The sequence below is a fragment of the Ornithodoros turicata genome, chromosome 2 (assembly GCF_037126465.1).
Source record: "Ornithodoros turicata isolate Travis chromosome 2, ASM3712646v1, whole genome shotgun sequence".
Lineage (NCBI taxonomy): Eukaryota > Metazoa > Arthropoda > Arachnida > Ixodida > Argasidae > Ornithodoros > Ornithodoros turicata.
The window spans coordinates 83,125,621-83,144,513 of NC_088202.1; the positions used below are offsets into that span (position 1 = coordinate 83,125,621).

Consider the following 18,893-nt stretch of genomic DNA (forward strand, 5'->3'; position numbering starts at 1 on the left):
TCGAAAGAGGCCGCGAACAGAAGGAGCGCGCAGGCGCAGCAGAGAAGTAGGGAGAGCCTCCATCGAACAGCGGCCAGCGCTGGGTTACTTCTCAAAAAGCACTCTGAGCAGGGGTCTCAGAATGCATAGGTAAACAGGGAAACTAATAATATGGTTACTAAAATAACGAAGTTCCGATGTAATAGTGTGTAATACAAATATTCAAATTTTCAGTGTTGCCTGCTGTACAGGGGGTTGTTTGACACCAGGCGTCGCACCGCTCCACTACGCCGCATTTTTCATGGCAAATTAAAAATATTTATAGCGCGTTGTCGGTCGTATGGTTCCGCATATGGTATTTAGAAACAACAAAGTCTCTAGTCACATCACCGGCATATCATGCTTGTCTACTGCTTTACAGTACCTTTAATACCAGTATCACGTTTCCAAAGAGCACAACAGTATCCCTCCCCTAGGGAATAGACGGCTTGTTAAACGTTTATCTTTTACCCACACGTTGTCAATGCCGGATCTCCATACTTCAGGTGAGCAGGTTTTATTTCTCGCTGTTTACATCACAAGCAGTGATTTGTTCAACTGAATACTGTATTTCTTCCACTCACCCCTTAATAGAATGTTCTGCCTCACAATATCGCCTATACCCTTATTAGCAATTGGTTTTTTTGTATATGCGAACTTGAGTTTTTGTACACTCCCCGATGTAACGCGTTCAAGGCTTTTCAAGCAAAACAAATGAAATGAAATACATCGCGCATTTTGTATTCCCTTTGGCATTGTTAACAGCTCTAAAATATTTCAGCACCTTAGGGTAAGAGTTGTAGGTATCACCTGGTTTTGCCGCGCCTGTCCGAAAAGTTACGATCACAACATGAAGAATCTGCGATTCACGTGTCATTTTATTGAATCATCTTTCTATTTACGTCTGCATGAATACACATAAAAGGTGTTATATAACGTTAGCTAAGTTGCCCACTCTCCTGTGCAATTATTTCCACGTGATTTTTCCAAATGTTGGACCCAACAGCTTGATTGTGACGCTGAAATATTCTGTTTGCTTTCTCTACTGATTTAGGATGAATATAGCTGTCTGGACTAGTGCACAAATTGTTGGACGCATTAAAATGCAGCAAGGGCGATTGAGGTACAATGGAATCACGAAACGCTTTGATGGCTCACCGCTGTTATCACGCGCGACTACGCATGGGTCACAGATAAGCAGCGAGGTAAGGTCAAAGTAAAGTCAAAATAAAGTCATCAACGAGTGATAGAATATTCCGGTAGTCGTAACTCGGTAACCGAGCATGCTACACGCGTGATGGAGGTGTTGCTTGAAAGCTAAACAACTACTCTACTGGTATTTTATACCAGTAGAGTACCATAAAGGTGCGTGACATACCGTGAAAGTGTCTTCTTGGGGTCGAAATCCCATAACATTACATGGTTAAATTGATTGCGCTACGAACTGCCATAAAAAAATGTTTTTGTGCTGTTGTTTTATTCCAGTAATGTCACTGCTGCGGAGCTGTGGATACGAGTACGTCAAGACAAGAACGCGCACCAGACGTTAAGCTGCTCTTGTCACATTCACCACGTTCTAGCCGTCGTGTACTTTAGCACAATGCAGTGTCATGTGCCAACATATGTTGATGCGCAACACGGATCTTTTGCGCCAACAAAACTCAAAGCAGCAGCACCAGTATAACGCATACCACGGAGTCGAAAGTACCGACGCTAATGGTCACAGAAACTGGACTCCGTGGAGAACACAGCCTGAGCTTGGACAAAACTGTAAGCTCTCATCACCGTCAGTGTCCAGAGTGGTGAAAGCTTGAGCGAACTGGCGTAGCCAGAGGGGGAGTTCTGGGTGTTCAACCCTCCCCGAAATGGTACCTCCGCGAGTGCATTTGGGAGGGGGAAACGAGGGGAAATCCTCATCTCCCATCTAAAGTCCCCATAGAACTCCTCCCGAAATATTTTTTCTGGCTACGCCGCTGCTTGCGTGTCTACCATGAGTACCTTTTATTGTGATTGATCGATTGAGATATTAAAAATATGGAGCACTTTTTATTGTATTTATCAAGAACGTCGTGTTTACTCGAAACTATCAAGCTCCGATACGACAGAGCCGGCGGGAAAAAGCTTCGCTCTCCTCACCAGTCTCTCTGTCTAACTTTTTTACCTGTCCTATTTATTTTTCTGTCTCGTATTCCTTCTCAACAAAGTCAGTGTTCTCAAATGAGTTGATTATCGTTGACATCTCGATAGCGTCTAATACTCTTTCCACCCATACTTTTGTGTACGATGCCTCTATCCACTCTTCGGGTACTTGTGGTTGTCGTCTATCTAAATTTCTCAATTTTCCCGAATTCACTCCCGAATTTTCACTCAAACGAATGCGTAACTCCTACGTTAAGCGGTTAGACTAAGGCGCGAGGTTAGAGCACGTTGGCACGACGTCTTCTTAGGAAGTGCTCTTGTAGATATCCTGTGTTCATTCATTATTTGTAGATATTCTGCTGCACTCTCTAGACGTCATGATGCCGCCTTGGAGTTGATAACTGAACCTGGCATGCATGGTCTATACGGTAATTCAGCGGCGGGTGCTTGCAGTGACCAAAGTCAGTGCTTCTCGCTCACTTCGCGGGTCAAGTGAATGATATCCGTGGTTACCTCTTCTTTGCTATCCAGGCTCGGACCCCGCTGACGTAGCGCAGCAGTATTCGTGTTTAACACACCATAGAACCTCCTCATCTGTCGACTAAGGCTTTGCTTTTGCTTGGTTGGTTGGTTTACGGCGTGGCTACTGCAGTGCCGTCTGCTTGCTGTCTCTGCTGTCCGTGACTCTTTACCCAAGCACTGCATGCTGTAACGTACCAAACTGCGTTACGTTCGGGAAGGTTGTTCTACTCCTGTTACTGTTCCACTGCAGGCGATGACGCGGCAAGACGAACAGCACTAACGGTGTGATGAAGGTGGTGATGGAACTGCGTGCCGTAGTTGGCCACGCTCAGGCGGGCAACGTCACGACTATCGCAGTGTGGGATCGTGCGTCCTGGGCCGACTTCACTGGGTACTGTGCCGATATTTGTCTTCAAGCGTCTGAATAAAACCCATGGAAAACACCCAAACAAGCACAGCCGGCGCTCGAATTCGAATCCGGGTCACCTCCCAATCACCTCCCGTGGAATGCGGTCATCGTAGCACCTAGCAAGGTTGCGGCGTTGCCAATCCGGAGTTGGAATGATTCCGGAATCATGGCAGCTTTATCAGGGCCTGGAGTGGAATGGGAACGCGATGACCTGGGTGTCATTATGGCAGTTTCAACCCACTGGTATCTGCACTTGCGTTTCTTGAACATCTGCCGCACCAGCCCTCAATGAAGAGGGAAATATTGTCGAATGTTTCCTGTATCATTCAGCACTTCAAAAATATAAATCGAAGCTCTCCGCGGTCACTCAAAACTGCATGCAAGAATACATGGGACCACGAAAAATGCGAGAAACGGGCGAATGGGGAAGAGGCGTGCTGTTTGCCGGGTGGGGCAATTATACAAAAATAATGGGCGCATGGAGAAACCGCCGCTTCCGAAACTGTGCGCGGAACAGCGTTGCGTACTTCCGAACTATTTGTATATTGTTTTTAAATCGAAATGCTTTTGGTCTATTTACTAAGCGTTCGAAGTCATTGACTTATTTGTTTTATTTATTCTTGAGAATTATTGAGAAAAACACCGTACTTTTTTTTCACGGAATTTAAGTAATGGATGGGGTTGGCAAGCCACTACAGGGGGTGGGGGGGATTGACCATACCTCTCGACTCTTTGGAATTGAAAGAAGTGGAATTAACAGACATTTCCATTCCTGGGAATGGAGTTGGAATGGAATGGGAGCCCCCATTGCGCAGGGGAACTGAAGTCTAAGTGTGCGGAACCTTCTTAGGACTGCCCTCCTGCCTCGACGTGACCCGTGCTCGCTGTAATAATCAAGTTTGCCCTTGGTGAGCACAAACTATTCTAGCTGGATCGTAATATCTTAAGCCTTCAATGCAATCTCCAGTTCTTTTTTTTTGTGCTGTGTTAGCGCCGCGAAGCAACTGTGGCTATGAGCGGCGTACAGACTTGTACATGTGGAGAGAAGACGGCAGGAAGGAGTGGGGAACAGGGGGTTAGAGCGCGTCCTGGGCCGACCTCGGGGGGAATTGTGCAGGCATTCATCAGGAAAGTCTGCCGCAAGGCACAGGGAAAACCTCAGACAGCACAGCCCGTGGTAGGATTCGAACCCACCACCTCCAAGTCTTCAGCGCGACCTTGGCTACCACCAACGAGCGTATGCTTTTACGCGCTCGGCCATGATGCTGGTGTAATATGATATACAGGGTGTCTTTTTTTAGGCGATACAGATTTTTCATAAAAAAACTATAAGGGCTATAGACATGCTGTTTTCACTTCTATCGTCTCTGGGCCGACGGATGTTCTTGGCCATATGTTGCTCGACCGTCAAATGACTAATTACCTAAAAGTCGTTAATTAACTTTTTAATTATAAAAGCTACGAAGTTGTCCCAATGAGAACATCTGTTCCTTTCGGTTACCTGATATCGTAGCCGTTTTCAGAACAAAATTTCCGTTCGGTAGATCGTCCGCAAAAAATTCGTGAAGGAACCCTATTTTTTCTTTATTTTGTTCATTGCTGATCTTCGGAGACCTCATGGGAGACCTCAAGGAGCCTCAAGGAGCCTCATGTGTCGAAGATGCCGCCACTGTGCCGCCTCATGCGTCGGAGATGAGCTTTAACTTGCGCAAACAAAACAAAAACACATGTGTCAGGTGACAATATCCGAACTGTCCTTATCTTGTGTTGTATTTTCTGTTAATCTTTTTCCAGGACGCAAGAGGTGACAGTGTGCTCTTTCAGCATCTCACATTGGGGGCAAAGGAAAGACAGGTTTCTGGAGATGCGCAATGAACAAAATAAAGAAAAAAATGGTGAACGAATTTTTTGCGGACGATCTACCGAACGGATTTTTGTTCTGAAAACGGCTACGATATCAGGTCACCGAAAGGAACAGATGTTCTCATTAGGAAAACTTCGTAGCTTTTATAATTAAAAAGTTAATTAACGATTTTTAGGTACTTAGTCATTTGACGGTCGAGCAACATATGGCCAGAAACGTCCGCCGGCCCAGAGATGATAGAAGTGAAAACAGCATGTCTATAGCCCTTATAGTTTTTAATGAAAAATCTGTATCTCCTAAAATGAGACACCCTGTATATGCATATACGAGGGTTGATAAAAAAGTTCCCGGACTAGCCCTATAAAAATGCAACCAGATCATTTATTCAAATTTCTGCCCTATCCCCTTCAAAGTAGTCTCCTTGGGCACCTACACATCACTCCCACTCCCAGCGCCGCCGCAATTGTCGGAACGCTTCCTGAAAGTCTTGTTCTTCCAGCCAGGGAAGGATAACGGACGTATTTTCGTTTCTGTTATCCGTTTCTTTTAATTTCGTTTCCGTTACTGTGTCCGGTAATGGAACGGCTGTTACAGAGCTGCGGGAGGACAGCCCGTCCGGCTCTGTCAGCACCCTATTTTGCCCAAGTGCTGCTTCGGTGTCACGCGTACATACTACACAAGTAATTTTACGTCGGTGGGATGCTCACATCTTGCAAGATTTTTAAAGAAGTGTAGGAACATGTCTTCAGTCAGTCTTCTGTCTTCAGTTACTCTATGTCCAGCAACCCAAGATGGGCGTAACCTTCATCCAGTGTCGCATTCATAGGCAGACGCTCTGAGTAGTAAACAATACTGCCATTGCCGCGGTGAAATGAAGAAAGTAAAAAAAAAATCAGATGGCTGTCATCCTCGTGCTATGGTGGAGTAGAGTCCGTGGAGTCTATGTTGTGCAAGTCTCATGTCTTGATGTCATGTAGGTAGGTAATGTCACGAGTAGGTAAGCGAGTGATGCTACCTCGATATCCAATATTGTGCTATATTGTTTCCATGCTGTCGTGTAGTATTTAGAGCATTACAGGGAACGGAGTCATCAAAATACAAAAATTAAATGAAAAGTCACTGAGATGTCATCGCACAACAGTAATAGCCATTACCCGAATTCAATACCGGACGATAATTTTCGTTTCCGTTTCTGTTTCCATTTCTGTTTCCGGTAATGGAGGACAGTGGTATGCGTTTCCGTTTCCGTTATCGTTACCATATCCAATTTCGGTAATACACCGCGCCTTCTGCGATTCCACCTCGATTACCTGGACGTTGTCAAACCGGCGGCTCTTCAGCCGCGACTTCGGCTTAGGGTAGAGGAAGAAGTCGCGGGGGGCCAAGTCCGGCGAATACCGGGGGTGGGGAGCGGCGATTATGCCGTTACATGCAGGGAACTCCCGTGTTTTCAACGACGAGTGTGAGGAAGTATTGTCGTGGTGGAGCACCCAATTTTGCTCGCGCCACAGTTCTGGACGTTTTCGCTTAACGTCCTCCCTCAGACGACATAAAATTTTGCAGTACAGTAGTTCAGAGTTCACAGTGTGGCCAGCCGGGAAGAATCCTTACCGAATACCGCGAATGTCGAAGAAAATGCAATAGTTGCCGCCGTGCTGCTTGTGGATGGTCTTCCTGACCGTTCATCATCGTCCAGTGAAGTCTAAAACGTGCGTGCCATTCAAAACACGTTGTCCGGCTCACTGATTCATCGCCATAGGCCTGCTGAATCATCTCAAACGTCTCCGTTGCAGATCTCTCAAGTTTGACACAAAACTGGACGTTTGTTCTTTGCTCATGTTTTATGTTCATAACGAAATCGCAGACGGGGTCCTGACTGTGACCAGAAAATTGCTAATAACTCTGGTCCCAGAGTAGATCGGGTGACACCACGCTGATTGATGAGGGCCACATTTCCCAGATGGGGTCAGTGCACCCTCGTCCTGCCCTGTGTCGGTCAGCAATAAAATCAGTCCGGGATATTTTTGATCAACCCTCGTATGTGGAATTGAAGGAATGCGGTTGACCACGAAAAATGAAGCTATTCAATAAGATAATCTCAAGATATTCAAACACGTCTAGTGTCATTTATTTGTTCCTTTAATTGCTTTTTTTCCTCCATATATATGTATCTTGGGACATATAACATTTTGGGACATTGGGACTTTTGGGACTTTGGTTTGGGACTTATAAACATATGTTCAACGTGCAGCCAAAGTGTTCTGCTACTTTTCTTCCCTTATTACTTCACTGGTTTTTCACTGGGCTTTCAGAGGTGAGTCTCTCACCCTGACGGGAGGACATCACCTTCCCCGTGACCTTCCGACGCCAGTCGCTCAAACGTCGCCCACCTACGCATTGCTGATGATGGCCCAATAAGGCCGAAACAGCTGTCCAGTGCTGGTGTGGCGACGTTTGGGACTTATAAACATATGTTCAACGTGCAGCCAAAGAGCTTCTGCTATACTTCTTCAGATCTAAAAGAAGGCGGAGCCTCCGCCGCAACGTAGACTGCATGTAAATTTCCGTTAGCGCATGTTAATTAACTAGTTTAATTCACAATAAATCACTTTTTTTACTTAATACTCCTACACTGTAAACTTTTTCACACGTTTAAAGGTGTGCGCTATGCACGTTCAACCTGGTTGCGTAACATTGCATCTCCAGGATGATATTTTACAAAATTAGGAAAGCATTACTAAAGATCAAATGTCAGTGCAAATCTTGCTTTCATTATGTCTTGGATATTGTCAGTACGTGCTAATGCATATATGCATCGCTACCGATAATCGAGCACGCGCAAGTGTCTACAATACTGTTCAACAATGTTGAGATGTTTCAAGACTGCATTTTTGGAGGACAGACAACGCTCGAGTAAAGAAAATTTGTGCGAAACTGTGCTCCATTATGATGTTACCAAAATTACACATAAAAAGGCGTGCGCCATGCACGTTATTACACCTTTAAAGGTGTGAAAACATTTAGAGTGTACTTCTGTTGTCCACGTCTCGTTTATTTTGTGTATATATATATATATACATAGACTACAAGTAATGAAGAGACTTGGACCCCTTTCTTGGTAACATCCGATCGGTGATTGTTGAATCTAATTGTTGAATCTAATTCATCCGATCGGTGATTGTTGAATCTAATGAATTAGATTCAACAATCACCGATCGGATGTTACCAAGAAACCTAATCTCCCAGTCTCACGCCATTTCAAACAACCAGAACATTCAATCAACGAAGCCTCAGTTTTTATTCTCCAGTCGAACTTTACCTCCGACCGCTCCCGGGAACAACGGGAATCTTACCTAATTTACAAATTCCGATCGGCCATTAACGAGGACCCTGGCATGCTGTCAACAATAAGAAGTCTAACAACCTAGATAAGACCCTGTTGCCTTTTCTCGTTTCAGCCAGATCAAGGTCCCCACTGACCCACAAGGACGATGACCCCACTCCTGGACCTGACACAGAAACGCTCTGGAATTTCCCCAATTGACAACCGCCAGGTGGCGGGAATTTCCCCCAACCGATCACGTCATTCTCAAGCCCCTTATCAGCCTCGTGGCCACATTTAGCTCTTTTGTCCCGAAGAAGGCGGAGCTTCCGCCGTAACGTAGACATTCTCCCTAACTTTCATGATTTTTAAGTTTTAATAAACCCCTTTTTTGTTACTTCCCCTACTTTCGTCTTCTGTCTCCCATTTATTTCAACTATAATTACGTAGCCGTCCGATCCAACTCCAACTTTTCAAGATATATATATATATATATATATAGATAGATAGATAGATACTCATGGAACGATGCGACAGCACCAGAGGACACATGTTTCGCCGTGTTTGCGGCTTGTCAGCTCTGGGTAGCTGCGCATCATTCGGAATTGGCAAACGCGGGGTCGCTGAGCGAGCGATATACACCTGGGAGGGTCATTGAGCACTCCTGAATGCCACAGTGTAAGCCCGTGCATTATAAAAAGGAAAAAAGTCATTAAAGAAAGAAGAAAATGACACTAGACGTGTTTGAAATTCAAACTTACAGATTAAGATGGCTTCTATGGCTGCACGTAGAGAAACAGATACTCATGGAACGATGCGACAGCACCAGAGGACACGTGTTTCGCCGTGTTTGCGGCTCGTCAGCTCTAGGTAGCTGCGCATCGTTCGGAATTGGCAAACCAGGGGTCGCTCAGCGAGCGATATACACCTGAGAGGGTGACTGAGCACTCCTCAATGCCACAGTGCAAGCCCGTGAATTATAAAGAGGAAAAAAAAAAGACCATTGCGGAAACAAGTAAATGACACTAGACGTGAGAGAACAATCTGAGGCTGGAACAACATAGAAGGGACAATCACATACAAGGCCTCAAGTTAGCTCATGTTAGCTTAGCTCAAGTGGTAGAGCCCTGGACCGGTAATCCAGAAGATGTGGGTTCGAGTCCTACAGCTGGCTAACCTTTTCAGTGACCTTCATCTTTCATCGACACTAGACGTGTTTGAAATTCATACTTACAGATTAAGATGGCTTCTATGGCTGTACGTAGAGGAACAGATACTCATGGAACGATGCGACAGCACCAGAGGACACGTGTTTCGCCGTGTTTGCGGCTCGTCAGCTGTGGGTGGCTGCGCATTTCAAACTCGTCTAGTGTCATTTACTTGTTTCTTTAATGGATTTCTTTCCTCTTTATAATTCACGGGCTTGCACTGTGGCATCGAGGAGTGCTCAGTCACCCTCCCAGATGTATATCGCTCGCTGAGCGACCGATGGTTTGCCAATTCCGAACGATACGCAGCTACCCTGAGCTGACGAGCCGCAAACACTGCTAAACACGTGTCCTCTGGTGCTGTCGCATCGTTCCATGAGTATCTGTTTCTCTGCGTGCAGCCATAGAAGCCATCTTAATCTGTAAGTTTGAATTTCAAACACGTCTAGTGTCATTTACTTGTTTCCTTAATGGTCTTTTTTTCTCTTTATAATTCACGGGCTTGCACTGTGACATTGAGGAGTGCTCAGTCACCCTCCCAGGTGTATATCGCTCGCTGAGCGACCCCTGGTTTGCCAATTCTGAACGATGCGGAGCTACCAAGCGCTGACGAGCCGCAAACACGGCGAAACACGTGTCCTCTGGTGCTGTCGCATCGTTCCATGAGTATATGTTTCTCTACGTGCAGCCATAGAAGCCATCTTAATCTGTAAGTTTGAATTTCAAACACGTTTAGTGTCATTTACTTGTTTCTTTAATGGCTTTTCTTTCCCACTTTATAATTCACGGGCTTGCACTGTGGCATTGAGGAGGGCTCAGTCACCCTCCCAGGTATATATAGCTTGCTTTGCGAACCCTGGTTTGCCAATTCCGAACGATGCGCAGCTACCCAGAACTGACGAGCCGCAAACACGGTGAAACACGTGTCCTCTGGTGCTGTCGCATCGTTCCATGAGTATCTGTTTCTCTACGTGCAGCCATAGAAGCCATCTTAATCTGTAAGTTTGAATTTCAAACACGTTTAGTGTCATTTACTTGTTTCTTTAATGGCTTTTCTTTCCCTCTTTATAATTCACGGGCTTGCACTGTGGCATTGAGGAGGGCTCAGTCACCCTCCCAGGTATATATAGCTTGCTTTGCGACCCCTGATTTGCCAATTCCGGACGATGCGCAGCTACCCAGAACTGACGAGCCGCAAACACGGCGAAACACGTGTCCTCTGGTGCTGTCGCATCGTTCCATGAGTATCTGTTTCTCTACGTGCAGCCATAGAAGCCATCTTAATCTGTAAGTTTGAATTTCAAACACGTTTAGTGTCATTTACTTGTTTCTTTAATGGCTTTTCTTTCCCTCTTTATAATTCACGGGATTGCACTGTGGCATTGAGGAGGGCTCAGTCACCCTCCCAGGTATATATAGCTTGCTTTGCGACCCCTGGTTTGCCAATTCCGAACGATGCGCAGCTACCCAGAACTGACGAGCCGCAAACACGGCGAAACACGTGTCCTCTGGTGCTGTCGCATCGTTCCATGAGTATCTGTTTCTCTACGTGCAGCCATAGAAGCCATCTTAATCTGTAAGCTTGAATTTCAAACACGTTTAGTGTCATTTACTTGTTTCTTTAATGGCTTTTCTTTCCCTCTTTATAATTCACGGGCTTGCACTGTGGCATTGAGGAGGGCTCAGTCACCCTCCCAGGTATATATAGCTTGCTTTGCGACCCCTGGTTTGCCAATTCCGAACGATGCGCAGCTACCCAGAATTGACGAGCCGCAAACACGGCGAAACACGTGTCCTCTGGTGCTGTCGCATCGTTCCATGAGTATCTGTTTCTCTACGTGCAGCCATAGAAGCCATCTTAATCTGTAAGTTTGAATTTCAAACACGTTTAGTGTCATTTACTTGTTTCTTTAATGGCTTTTCTTTCCCTCTTTATAATTCACGGGCTTGCACTGTGGCATTGAGGAGGGCTCAGTCACCCTCCCAGGTATATATAGCTTGCTTTGCGACCCCTGGTTTGCCAATTCCGAACGATGCGCAGCTACCCAGAACTGACGAGCCGCAAACACGGCGTAACACGTGTCCTCTGGTGCTGTCGCATCGTTCCATGAGTATCTGTTTCTCTACGTGCAGCCATAGAAGCCATCTGAATCTGTAAGTTTGAATTTCAAACACGTTTAGTGTCATTTACTTGTTTCTTCAATGGCTTTTCTTTCCCTCTTTATAATTCACGGGCTTGCACTGTGGCATTGAGGAGGGCTCAGTCACCCTCCCAGGTATATATAGCTTGCTTTGCGACCCCTGGTTTGCTAATTCCGAACGATGCGCAGCTACCCAGAACTGACGAGCCGCAAACACGGCGAAACACGTGTCCTCTGGTGCTGTCGCATCGTTCCATGAGTATCTGTTTCTCTACGTGCAGCCATAGAAGCCATCTGAATCTGTAAGTTTGAATTTCAAACACGTCTAGTGTCATTTGCCTGTTTCTTTAATGGCTTTTTTTCCCCTCTTTATAATTCACGGGCTTGCACTGTGGCATTGAGGAGGGCTCAGTCACCCTCCCAGGTATATATAGCTTGCTTTGGGACCCCTGGTTTGCCAATTCCGAACGATGCGCAGCTACCCAGAGCTGACGAACTGCAAACACGGTGAAACACGTATCCTCTGGTGCTGTCGCATCGTTCCATGAGTACAGTCAACCCTCGATTTATGAACACCCTCGGTTCCCGGAAAAATCGTTCATAAATCGAGAGATTTATAAATCGAAAATTCCGTTAAGTCGGTACTATCGGCTGACGAAACAGTATTTGTGAGTTGGGATTGTGTTTATAATGCAATACTATATTGTGTAATTTTCCCTTCGACCAAGCCTTCTGCTATACACTGGGTCGTCCCTAATGCGTCCCCGGAAAGCCCGTTTGTTGTTCGGATTTCGGGGGCTTAAAAACCGAGGGTGCAATACCTGGAAAAAGATTCGTCCGTTCCGGCATCATTCATAAGACCACGGAATAATCCCTTTGGACATTTCTGTTCACCTCGGAACCATCCGTTCATGAATTGAGGGCAAAAACGCTGGACAACTCCTAGTTGGTTCCCAGAAATTATATTCATTATTCGGATATCGAGGTTCATAAACCGAGGGGAAAATGCATGTAAAAAGTTTGGTTCCTCGTGCTCCTGTTCATAAAACGAGGGAATTCATAAATCCAAGGTTCATAAATCGAGGGTTGACTGTATCTGTTTCTCTACGTGCAGCCATAGAAGCCTTTTTGACCTGTAAGTTTGAATTTCAAACACGTCTAGGGTCATTTACTTGTTTCTTTAATTGCTTTTTTCCTCTTTATATATATATATATATATATATATATATAATGAAAAAAATAGCCGGAGCTCTTTGGCTGCACGTATAGCATATGTTTGTAACTCAAACGTCGCCATGCCAGTACTGGACAGCTGTTTCGGCCTTGTTGGGCCTCATCAACAGTACGCAGGCAGGCAACGTTTGAGTGGATGGCGTCAGAAGGTCACGTAACACGTGATTCCTCCCGTCAGGGTGAGATAACTCACTCACTGAAAGCCCAGTGCAAAGCCAGTGAAGTATAAAATGAAAAAAATAGCCGGAGCTCTTTTGGCTGCACGTATAGCATATGTTTGTAACTCAAACGTCGCCATGCCAGTACTGGACAGCTGTTTCGGCCTTGTTGGGCCTGATCAACAGTACGCAGGCAGGCAACGTTTGAGTGGATGGCGTCAGAAGGTCACGTAACACGTGATTCCTCCCGTCAGGGTGAGATAACTCACTCACTGAAAGCCCAGTGCAAAGCCAGTGAAGTATAAAATGAAAAAAAATAGCCGGAGCTCTTTTGGCTGCACGTATAGCATATGTTTGTAACTCAAACGTCGCCATGCCAGTACTGGACAGCTGTTTCGGCCTTGTTGGGCCTCATCAACAGTACGCAGGCAGGCAACGTTTGAGTGGATGGCGTCAGAAGGTCACGTAACACGTGATTCCTCCCGTCAGGGTGAGATAACTCACTCACTGAAAGCCCAGTGCAAAGCCAGTGAAGTATAAAATGAAAAAAATAGCCGGAGCTCTTTGGCTGCACGTATAGCATATGTTTGTAACTCAAACGTCGCCATGCCAGTACTGGACAGCTGTTTCGGCCTTGTTGGGCCTCATCAACAGTACGCAGGCAGGCAACGTTTGAGTGGATGGCGTCAGAAGGTCCGTAACACGTGATTCCTCCCGTCAGGGTGAGATAACTCACTCACTGAAAGCCCAGTGCAAAGCCAGTGAAGTATAAAATGAAAAAAATAGCCGGAGCTCTTTGGCTGCACGTATAGCATATGTTTGTAACTCAAACGTCGCCATGCCAGTACTGGACAGCTGTTTCGGCCTTGTTGGGCCTCATCAACAGTACGCAGGCAGGCAACGTTTGAGTGGATGGCGTCAGAAGGTCACGTAACACGTGATTCCTCCCGTCAGGGTGAGATAACTCACTCACTGAAAGCCCAGTGCAAAGCCAGTGAAGTATAAAATGAAAAAAATAGCCGGAGCTCTTTGGCTGCACGTATAGCATATGTTTGTAACTCAAACGTCGCCATGCCAGTACTGGACAGCTGTTTCGGCCTTGTTGGGCCTCATCAACAGTACGCAGGCAGGCAACGTTTGAGTGGATGGCGTCAGAAGGTCACGTAACACGTGATTCCTCCCGTCAGGGTGAGATAACTCACTCACTGAAAGCCCAGTGCAAAGCCAGTGAAGTATAAAATGAAAAAAATAGCCGGAGCTCTTTGGCTGCACGTATAGCATATGTTTGTAACTCAAACGTCGCCATGCCAGTACTGGACAGCTGTTTCGGCCTTGTTGGGCCTCATCAACAGTACGCAGGCAGGCAACGTTTGAGTGGATGGCGTCAGAAGGTCACGTAACACGTGATTCCTCCCGTCAGGGTGAGATAACTCACTCACTGAAAGCCCAGTGCAAAGCCAGTGAAGTATAAAATGAAAAAAAATAGCCGGAGCTCTTTGGCTGGACAGCTAAGGCCGAAACAGCTGTCCAGTACTGGCATGGCGACGTTTGAGTTACAAACATATGCTATACGTGCAGCCAAAGAGCTCCGGCTATTTTTTTCATTTTATACTTCACTGGCTTTGCACTGGGCTTTCAGTGAGTGAGTTATCTCACCCTGACGGGAGGAATCACGTGTTACGTGACCTTCTGACGCCATCCACTCAAACGTTGCCTGCCTGCGTACTGTTGATGAGGCCCAACAAGGCCGAAACAGCTGTCCAGTACTGGCATGGCGACGTTTGAGTTACAAACATATGCTATACGTGCAGCCAAAGAGCTCCGGCTATTTTTTTCATTTTATACTTCACTGGCTTTGCACTGGGCTTTCAGTGAGTGAGTTATCTCACCCTGACGGGAGGAATCACGTGTTACGTGACCTTCTGACGCCATCCACTCAAACGTTGCCTGCCTGCGTACTGTTGATGAGGCCCAACAAGGCCGAAACAGCTGTCCAGTACTGGCATGGCGACGTTTGAGTTACAAACATATGCTATACGTGCAGCCAAAGAGCTCCGGCTATTTTTTTCATTTTATACTTCACTGGCTTTGCACTGGGCTTTCAGTGAGTGAGTTATCTCACCCTGACGGGAGGAATCACGTGTTACGTGGCCTTCTGACGCCATCCACTCAAACGTTGCCTGCCTGCGTACTGTTGATGAGGCCCAACAAGGCCGAAACAGCTGTCCAGTACTGGCATGGCGACGTTTGAGTTACAAACATATGCTATACGTGCAGCCAAAAGAGCTCCGGCTATTTTTTTTTTCATTTTATACTTCACTGGCTTTGCACTGGGCTTTCAGTGAGTGAGTTATCTCACCCTGACGGGAGGAATCACGTGTTACGTGGCCTTCTGACGCCATCCACTCAAACGTTGCCTGCCTGCGTACTGTTGATGAGGCCCAACAAGGCCGAAACAGCTGTCCAGTACTGGCATGGCGACGTTTGAGTTACAAACATATGCTATACGTGCAGCCAAAAGAGCTCCGGCTATTTTTTTTTCATTTTATACTTCACTGGCTTTGCACTGGGCTTTCAGTGAGTGAGTTATCTCACCCTGACGGGAGGAATCACGTGTTACGTGACCTTCTGACGCCATCCACTCAAACGTTGCCTGCCTGCGTACTGTTGATGAGGCCCAACAAGGCCGAAACAGCTGTCCAGTACTGGCATGGCGACGTTTGAGTTACAAACATATGCTATACGTGCAGCCAAAGAGCTCCGGCTATTTTTTTCATTTTATACTTCACTGGCTTTGCACTGGGCTTTCAGTGAGTGAGTTATCTCACCCTGACGGGAGGAATCACGTGTTACGTGACCTTCTGACGCCATCCACTCAAACGTTGCCTGCCTGCGTACTGTTGATGAGGCCCAACAAGGCCGAAACAGCTGTCCAGTACTGGCATGGCGACGTTTGAGTTACAAACATATGCTATACGTGCAGCCAAAGAGCTCCGGCTATTTTTTTCATTTTATACTTCACTGGCTTTGCACTGGGCTTTCAGTGAGTGAGTTATCTCACCCTGACGGGAGGAATCACGTGTTACGTGACCTTCTGACGCCATCCACTCAAACGTTGCCTGCCTGCGTACTGTTGATGAGGCCCAACAAGGCCGCAACAGCTGTCCAGTACTGTCATGGCGACGTTTGAGTTACAAACATATGCTATACGTGCAGCCAAAGAGCTCCGGCTATTTTTTTCATTTTATACTTCACTGGCTTTGCACTGGGCTTTCAGTGAGTGAGTTATCTCACCCTGACGGGAGGAATCACGTGTTACGTGACCTTCTGACGCCATCCACTCAAACGTTGCCTGCCTGCGTACTGTTGATGAGGCCCAACAAGGCCGAAACAGCTGTCCAGTACTGGCATGGCGACGTTTGAGTTACAAACATATATATATATATATATATACAAATATAAAAATGAGCAATTGCTCCATGGCTGCACGTGAGGCATATGTTTACTGATCGAGCGTGCCACAATCCCAGCTGTGGACGGCCGTTTCGAGCTTCTTGGCTCTCATCGGCACAGCGTAGGGATGTGACACGCTCTTGGGTCGGCACAAACACTGTGTCTCTGCAAGACATCAATGTTCCAGGGTGTTAGCAACACCTCTGGAGGCCGCAGTGCAAAGCCAGTAAGTACAGATACAAATATAAAAATGAGCAATTGCTCCATGGCTGCACGTGAGGCATATGTTTACTGATCGAGCGTGCCACAATCCCAGCTGTGGACGGCCGTTTCGAGCTTCCTGGCTCTCATCGGCACAGCGTAGGGATGTGACACGCTCTTGGGTCGGCACAAACACTGTGTCTCTGCAAGACATCAATGTTCCAGGGTGTTCGATCAGTAAACATATGCCTCACGTGCAGCCATGGAGCAATTGCTCATTTTTATATTTGTATCTGTACTTACTGGCTTTGCACTGCGGCCTCCAGAGGTGTTGCTAACACCCTGGAACATTGATGTCTTGCAGAGACACAGTGTTTGAGCCGACCCAAGAGCGTGTCACATCCCTACGCTGTGCCGATGAGAGCCAAGAAGCTCGAAACGGCCGTCCACAGCTGGGATTGTGGCACGCTCGATCAGTAAACATATATATATATATATATATATATAGGGGAAAAAAAGACGCCAGAGACTGAAGTACGGAGTGGGGAAAGTTATTTATTGAACTGGCATTTAAACTAAGGGTACCGAAACTAAGTCCCGAAGAAGGCGGAGCCTCCGCCGAAACGTAGACTTCCCCAGACCCTTAGTTTAAATGCCAGTTTAATAAATAACTTTCTCCGACTCCCTACTTCAGTCTCTGGTGTCTTTATTTCCCTATCTGTATAAAGCATTCTGGTCGTTCGAACCTGCATTTTGTAGCGTACACACACACACACACACACACATATATATATATATATATTGTGAGGGAGAAACTGGCCGGTCTCATGAAGGAAGCTCGTCATCGTCATCATCACGCTCATCTGCTTAAGTCGCTTGGCGCGCGGATTCATTCGCTCGGCTACACGAAGCTAAATAAACGATCCACCCTTTCCGTATCCTTCTAATATATTTCTATATATATTTCCTTCAATATATATATATATATATATAAGGGAATATAATGTCGTTAAGCACGTAACTATAGAGCACTGTTGTGATAATTACATGTCTGCCGTGGAGAGAACCTGGAGTGTGTCCAAGTGTGCCCGCAGAAATACCGAAGAAAAGAGTTTCTGTAGGCAATGATATCTACATGCATGCGTGAAACAAATTGATTTTCCTTACTCAGTAAAACCATCATGCCAGCATGAAAGCACGGAAAGGGCGTTCGAGATTGGGATGGGTGGTGGTGGTGGTGGTACGATGTTCAAAGGAACAGGGGTGAGGTCTGCCTGCTTAGACATGTCTCCCTCAGACATATCTCAGACAGATGGTTGTCTCCCTGATCAATACAACAAAGAATGCACTTACGCTGAACTGCGAGAGTTTCACGGGCCAGGTGAGCGGAATTTTTGTTCCGCGCAAATGACTCTGTTCACAATATGGGACACGACTACGCGGTGCCTATAATCCAAACGTTTCACCACTACGACAAGCAACGTACAATCGGGTTGCGCACAAGAAGACATCGATTAATCATATTGCTCAAGACTCGCTGCATTTCTCTTAGTTGACTGGTTTACCTAGTGGATCTCGAAACGGAGACAGCGCTTGCGTTGCATAGAAAAGACGAGCTGTCCTTGCTCATTGTGACAGCTGAAAAGGGGAATCACATTGTTTGTCCAGAGATTTTCGTTCTCGCTGTCTGGTGAACGACATCCTGCACAGACATTTTATCCACAATAGGACACTTATGTGACCACTCAGCAATAGCTCTGGGGACTCATTATACATTTTCAGAATGATGCGTTCATCGTGCTACATGGAGAATAAAAAAGAAAACCGGGGGAAGTCTATCCAGCTATCATGCCGCGTTCATCTTTGCCGCGATTCCCGGAACGATGTGCGCTTTACTATTAAATTGTATCTTCGGCTGGCGGTACTAATGCTCTAAGCCAGAGCATCCGAGCTGGGGGAACGAAGAAGATGGAAGAAAGAAATCATTGCCGAAGCTGTTAGCTGTTGTGACAGCAATCCACTTTGACCAGTCGAAGATAGAACGCGCGCTCCAGGGCGCTCTATAGAGCGATCGGCCAATCGAAGATGCCAAAAGTGAAACTGCACCAAGGGTCGCTGATGGGGCGGCGTGTTAGGTAAGGTTAGTGAGCTTACATAAAGCTGTTTTGCTCTGCGGCCATGGGGCGAGGGGATACCCTTCACCTGCGCTCGCTCTAGGCGGTGCC

The 18,893-nt window shown here is 46.4% G+C and overlaps 1 protein-coding gene and 1 long non-coding RNA gene across 3 annotated transcripts in view; one reads left to right on the forward strand and one right to left on the reverse strand.

Moving 5' to 3' along the window:
- The window catches only part of LOC135383783 (uncharacterized), a 42,311-nt gene that overhangs the window by 13,954 nt on the left and 9,464 nt on the right, over positions 1-18,893 (reverse strand). Inside the window, exon 1 of one of the 2 annotated variants that reach the window (XM_064613112.1) lies at positions 18,022-18,155. The exons of the other annotated variant lie outside the window; for it this stretch is intronic. The gene's annotated coding sequence lies outside the window, so the exon portion shown is untranslated. Of the gene's footprint in view, positions 1-18,021; positions 18,156-18,893 lie in introns of those variants that run through there. 2 annotated transcript variants of the gene reach the window in all.
- On the forward strand, positions 1,296-2,072 carry LOC135383782 (uncharacterized). The gene is made up of 2 exons (XR_010420063.1): positions 1,296-1,383; positions 1,504-2,072. It is a non-coding gene; the product is annotated as an uncharacterized LOC135383782 (long non-coding RNA).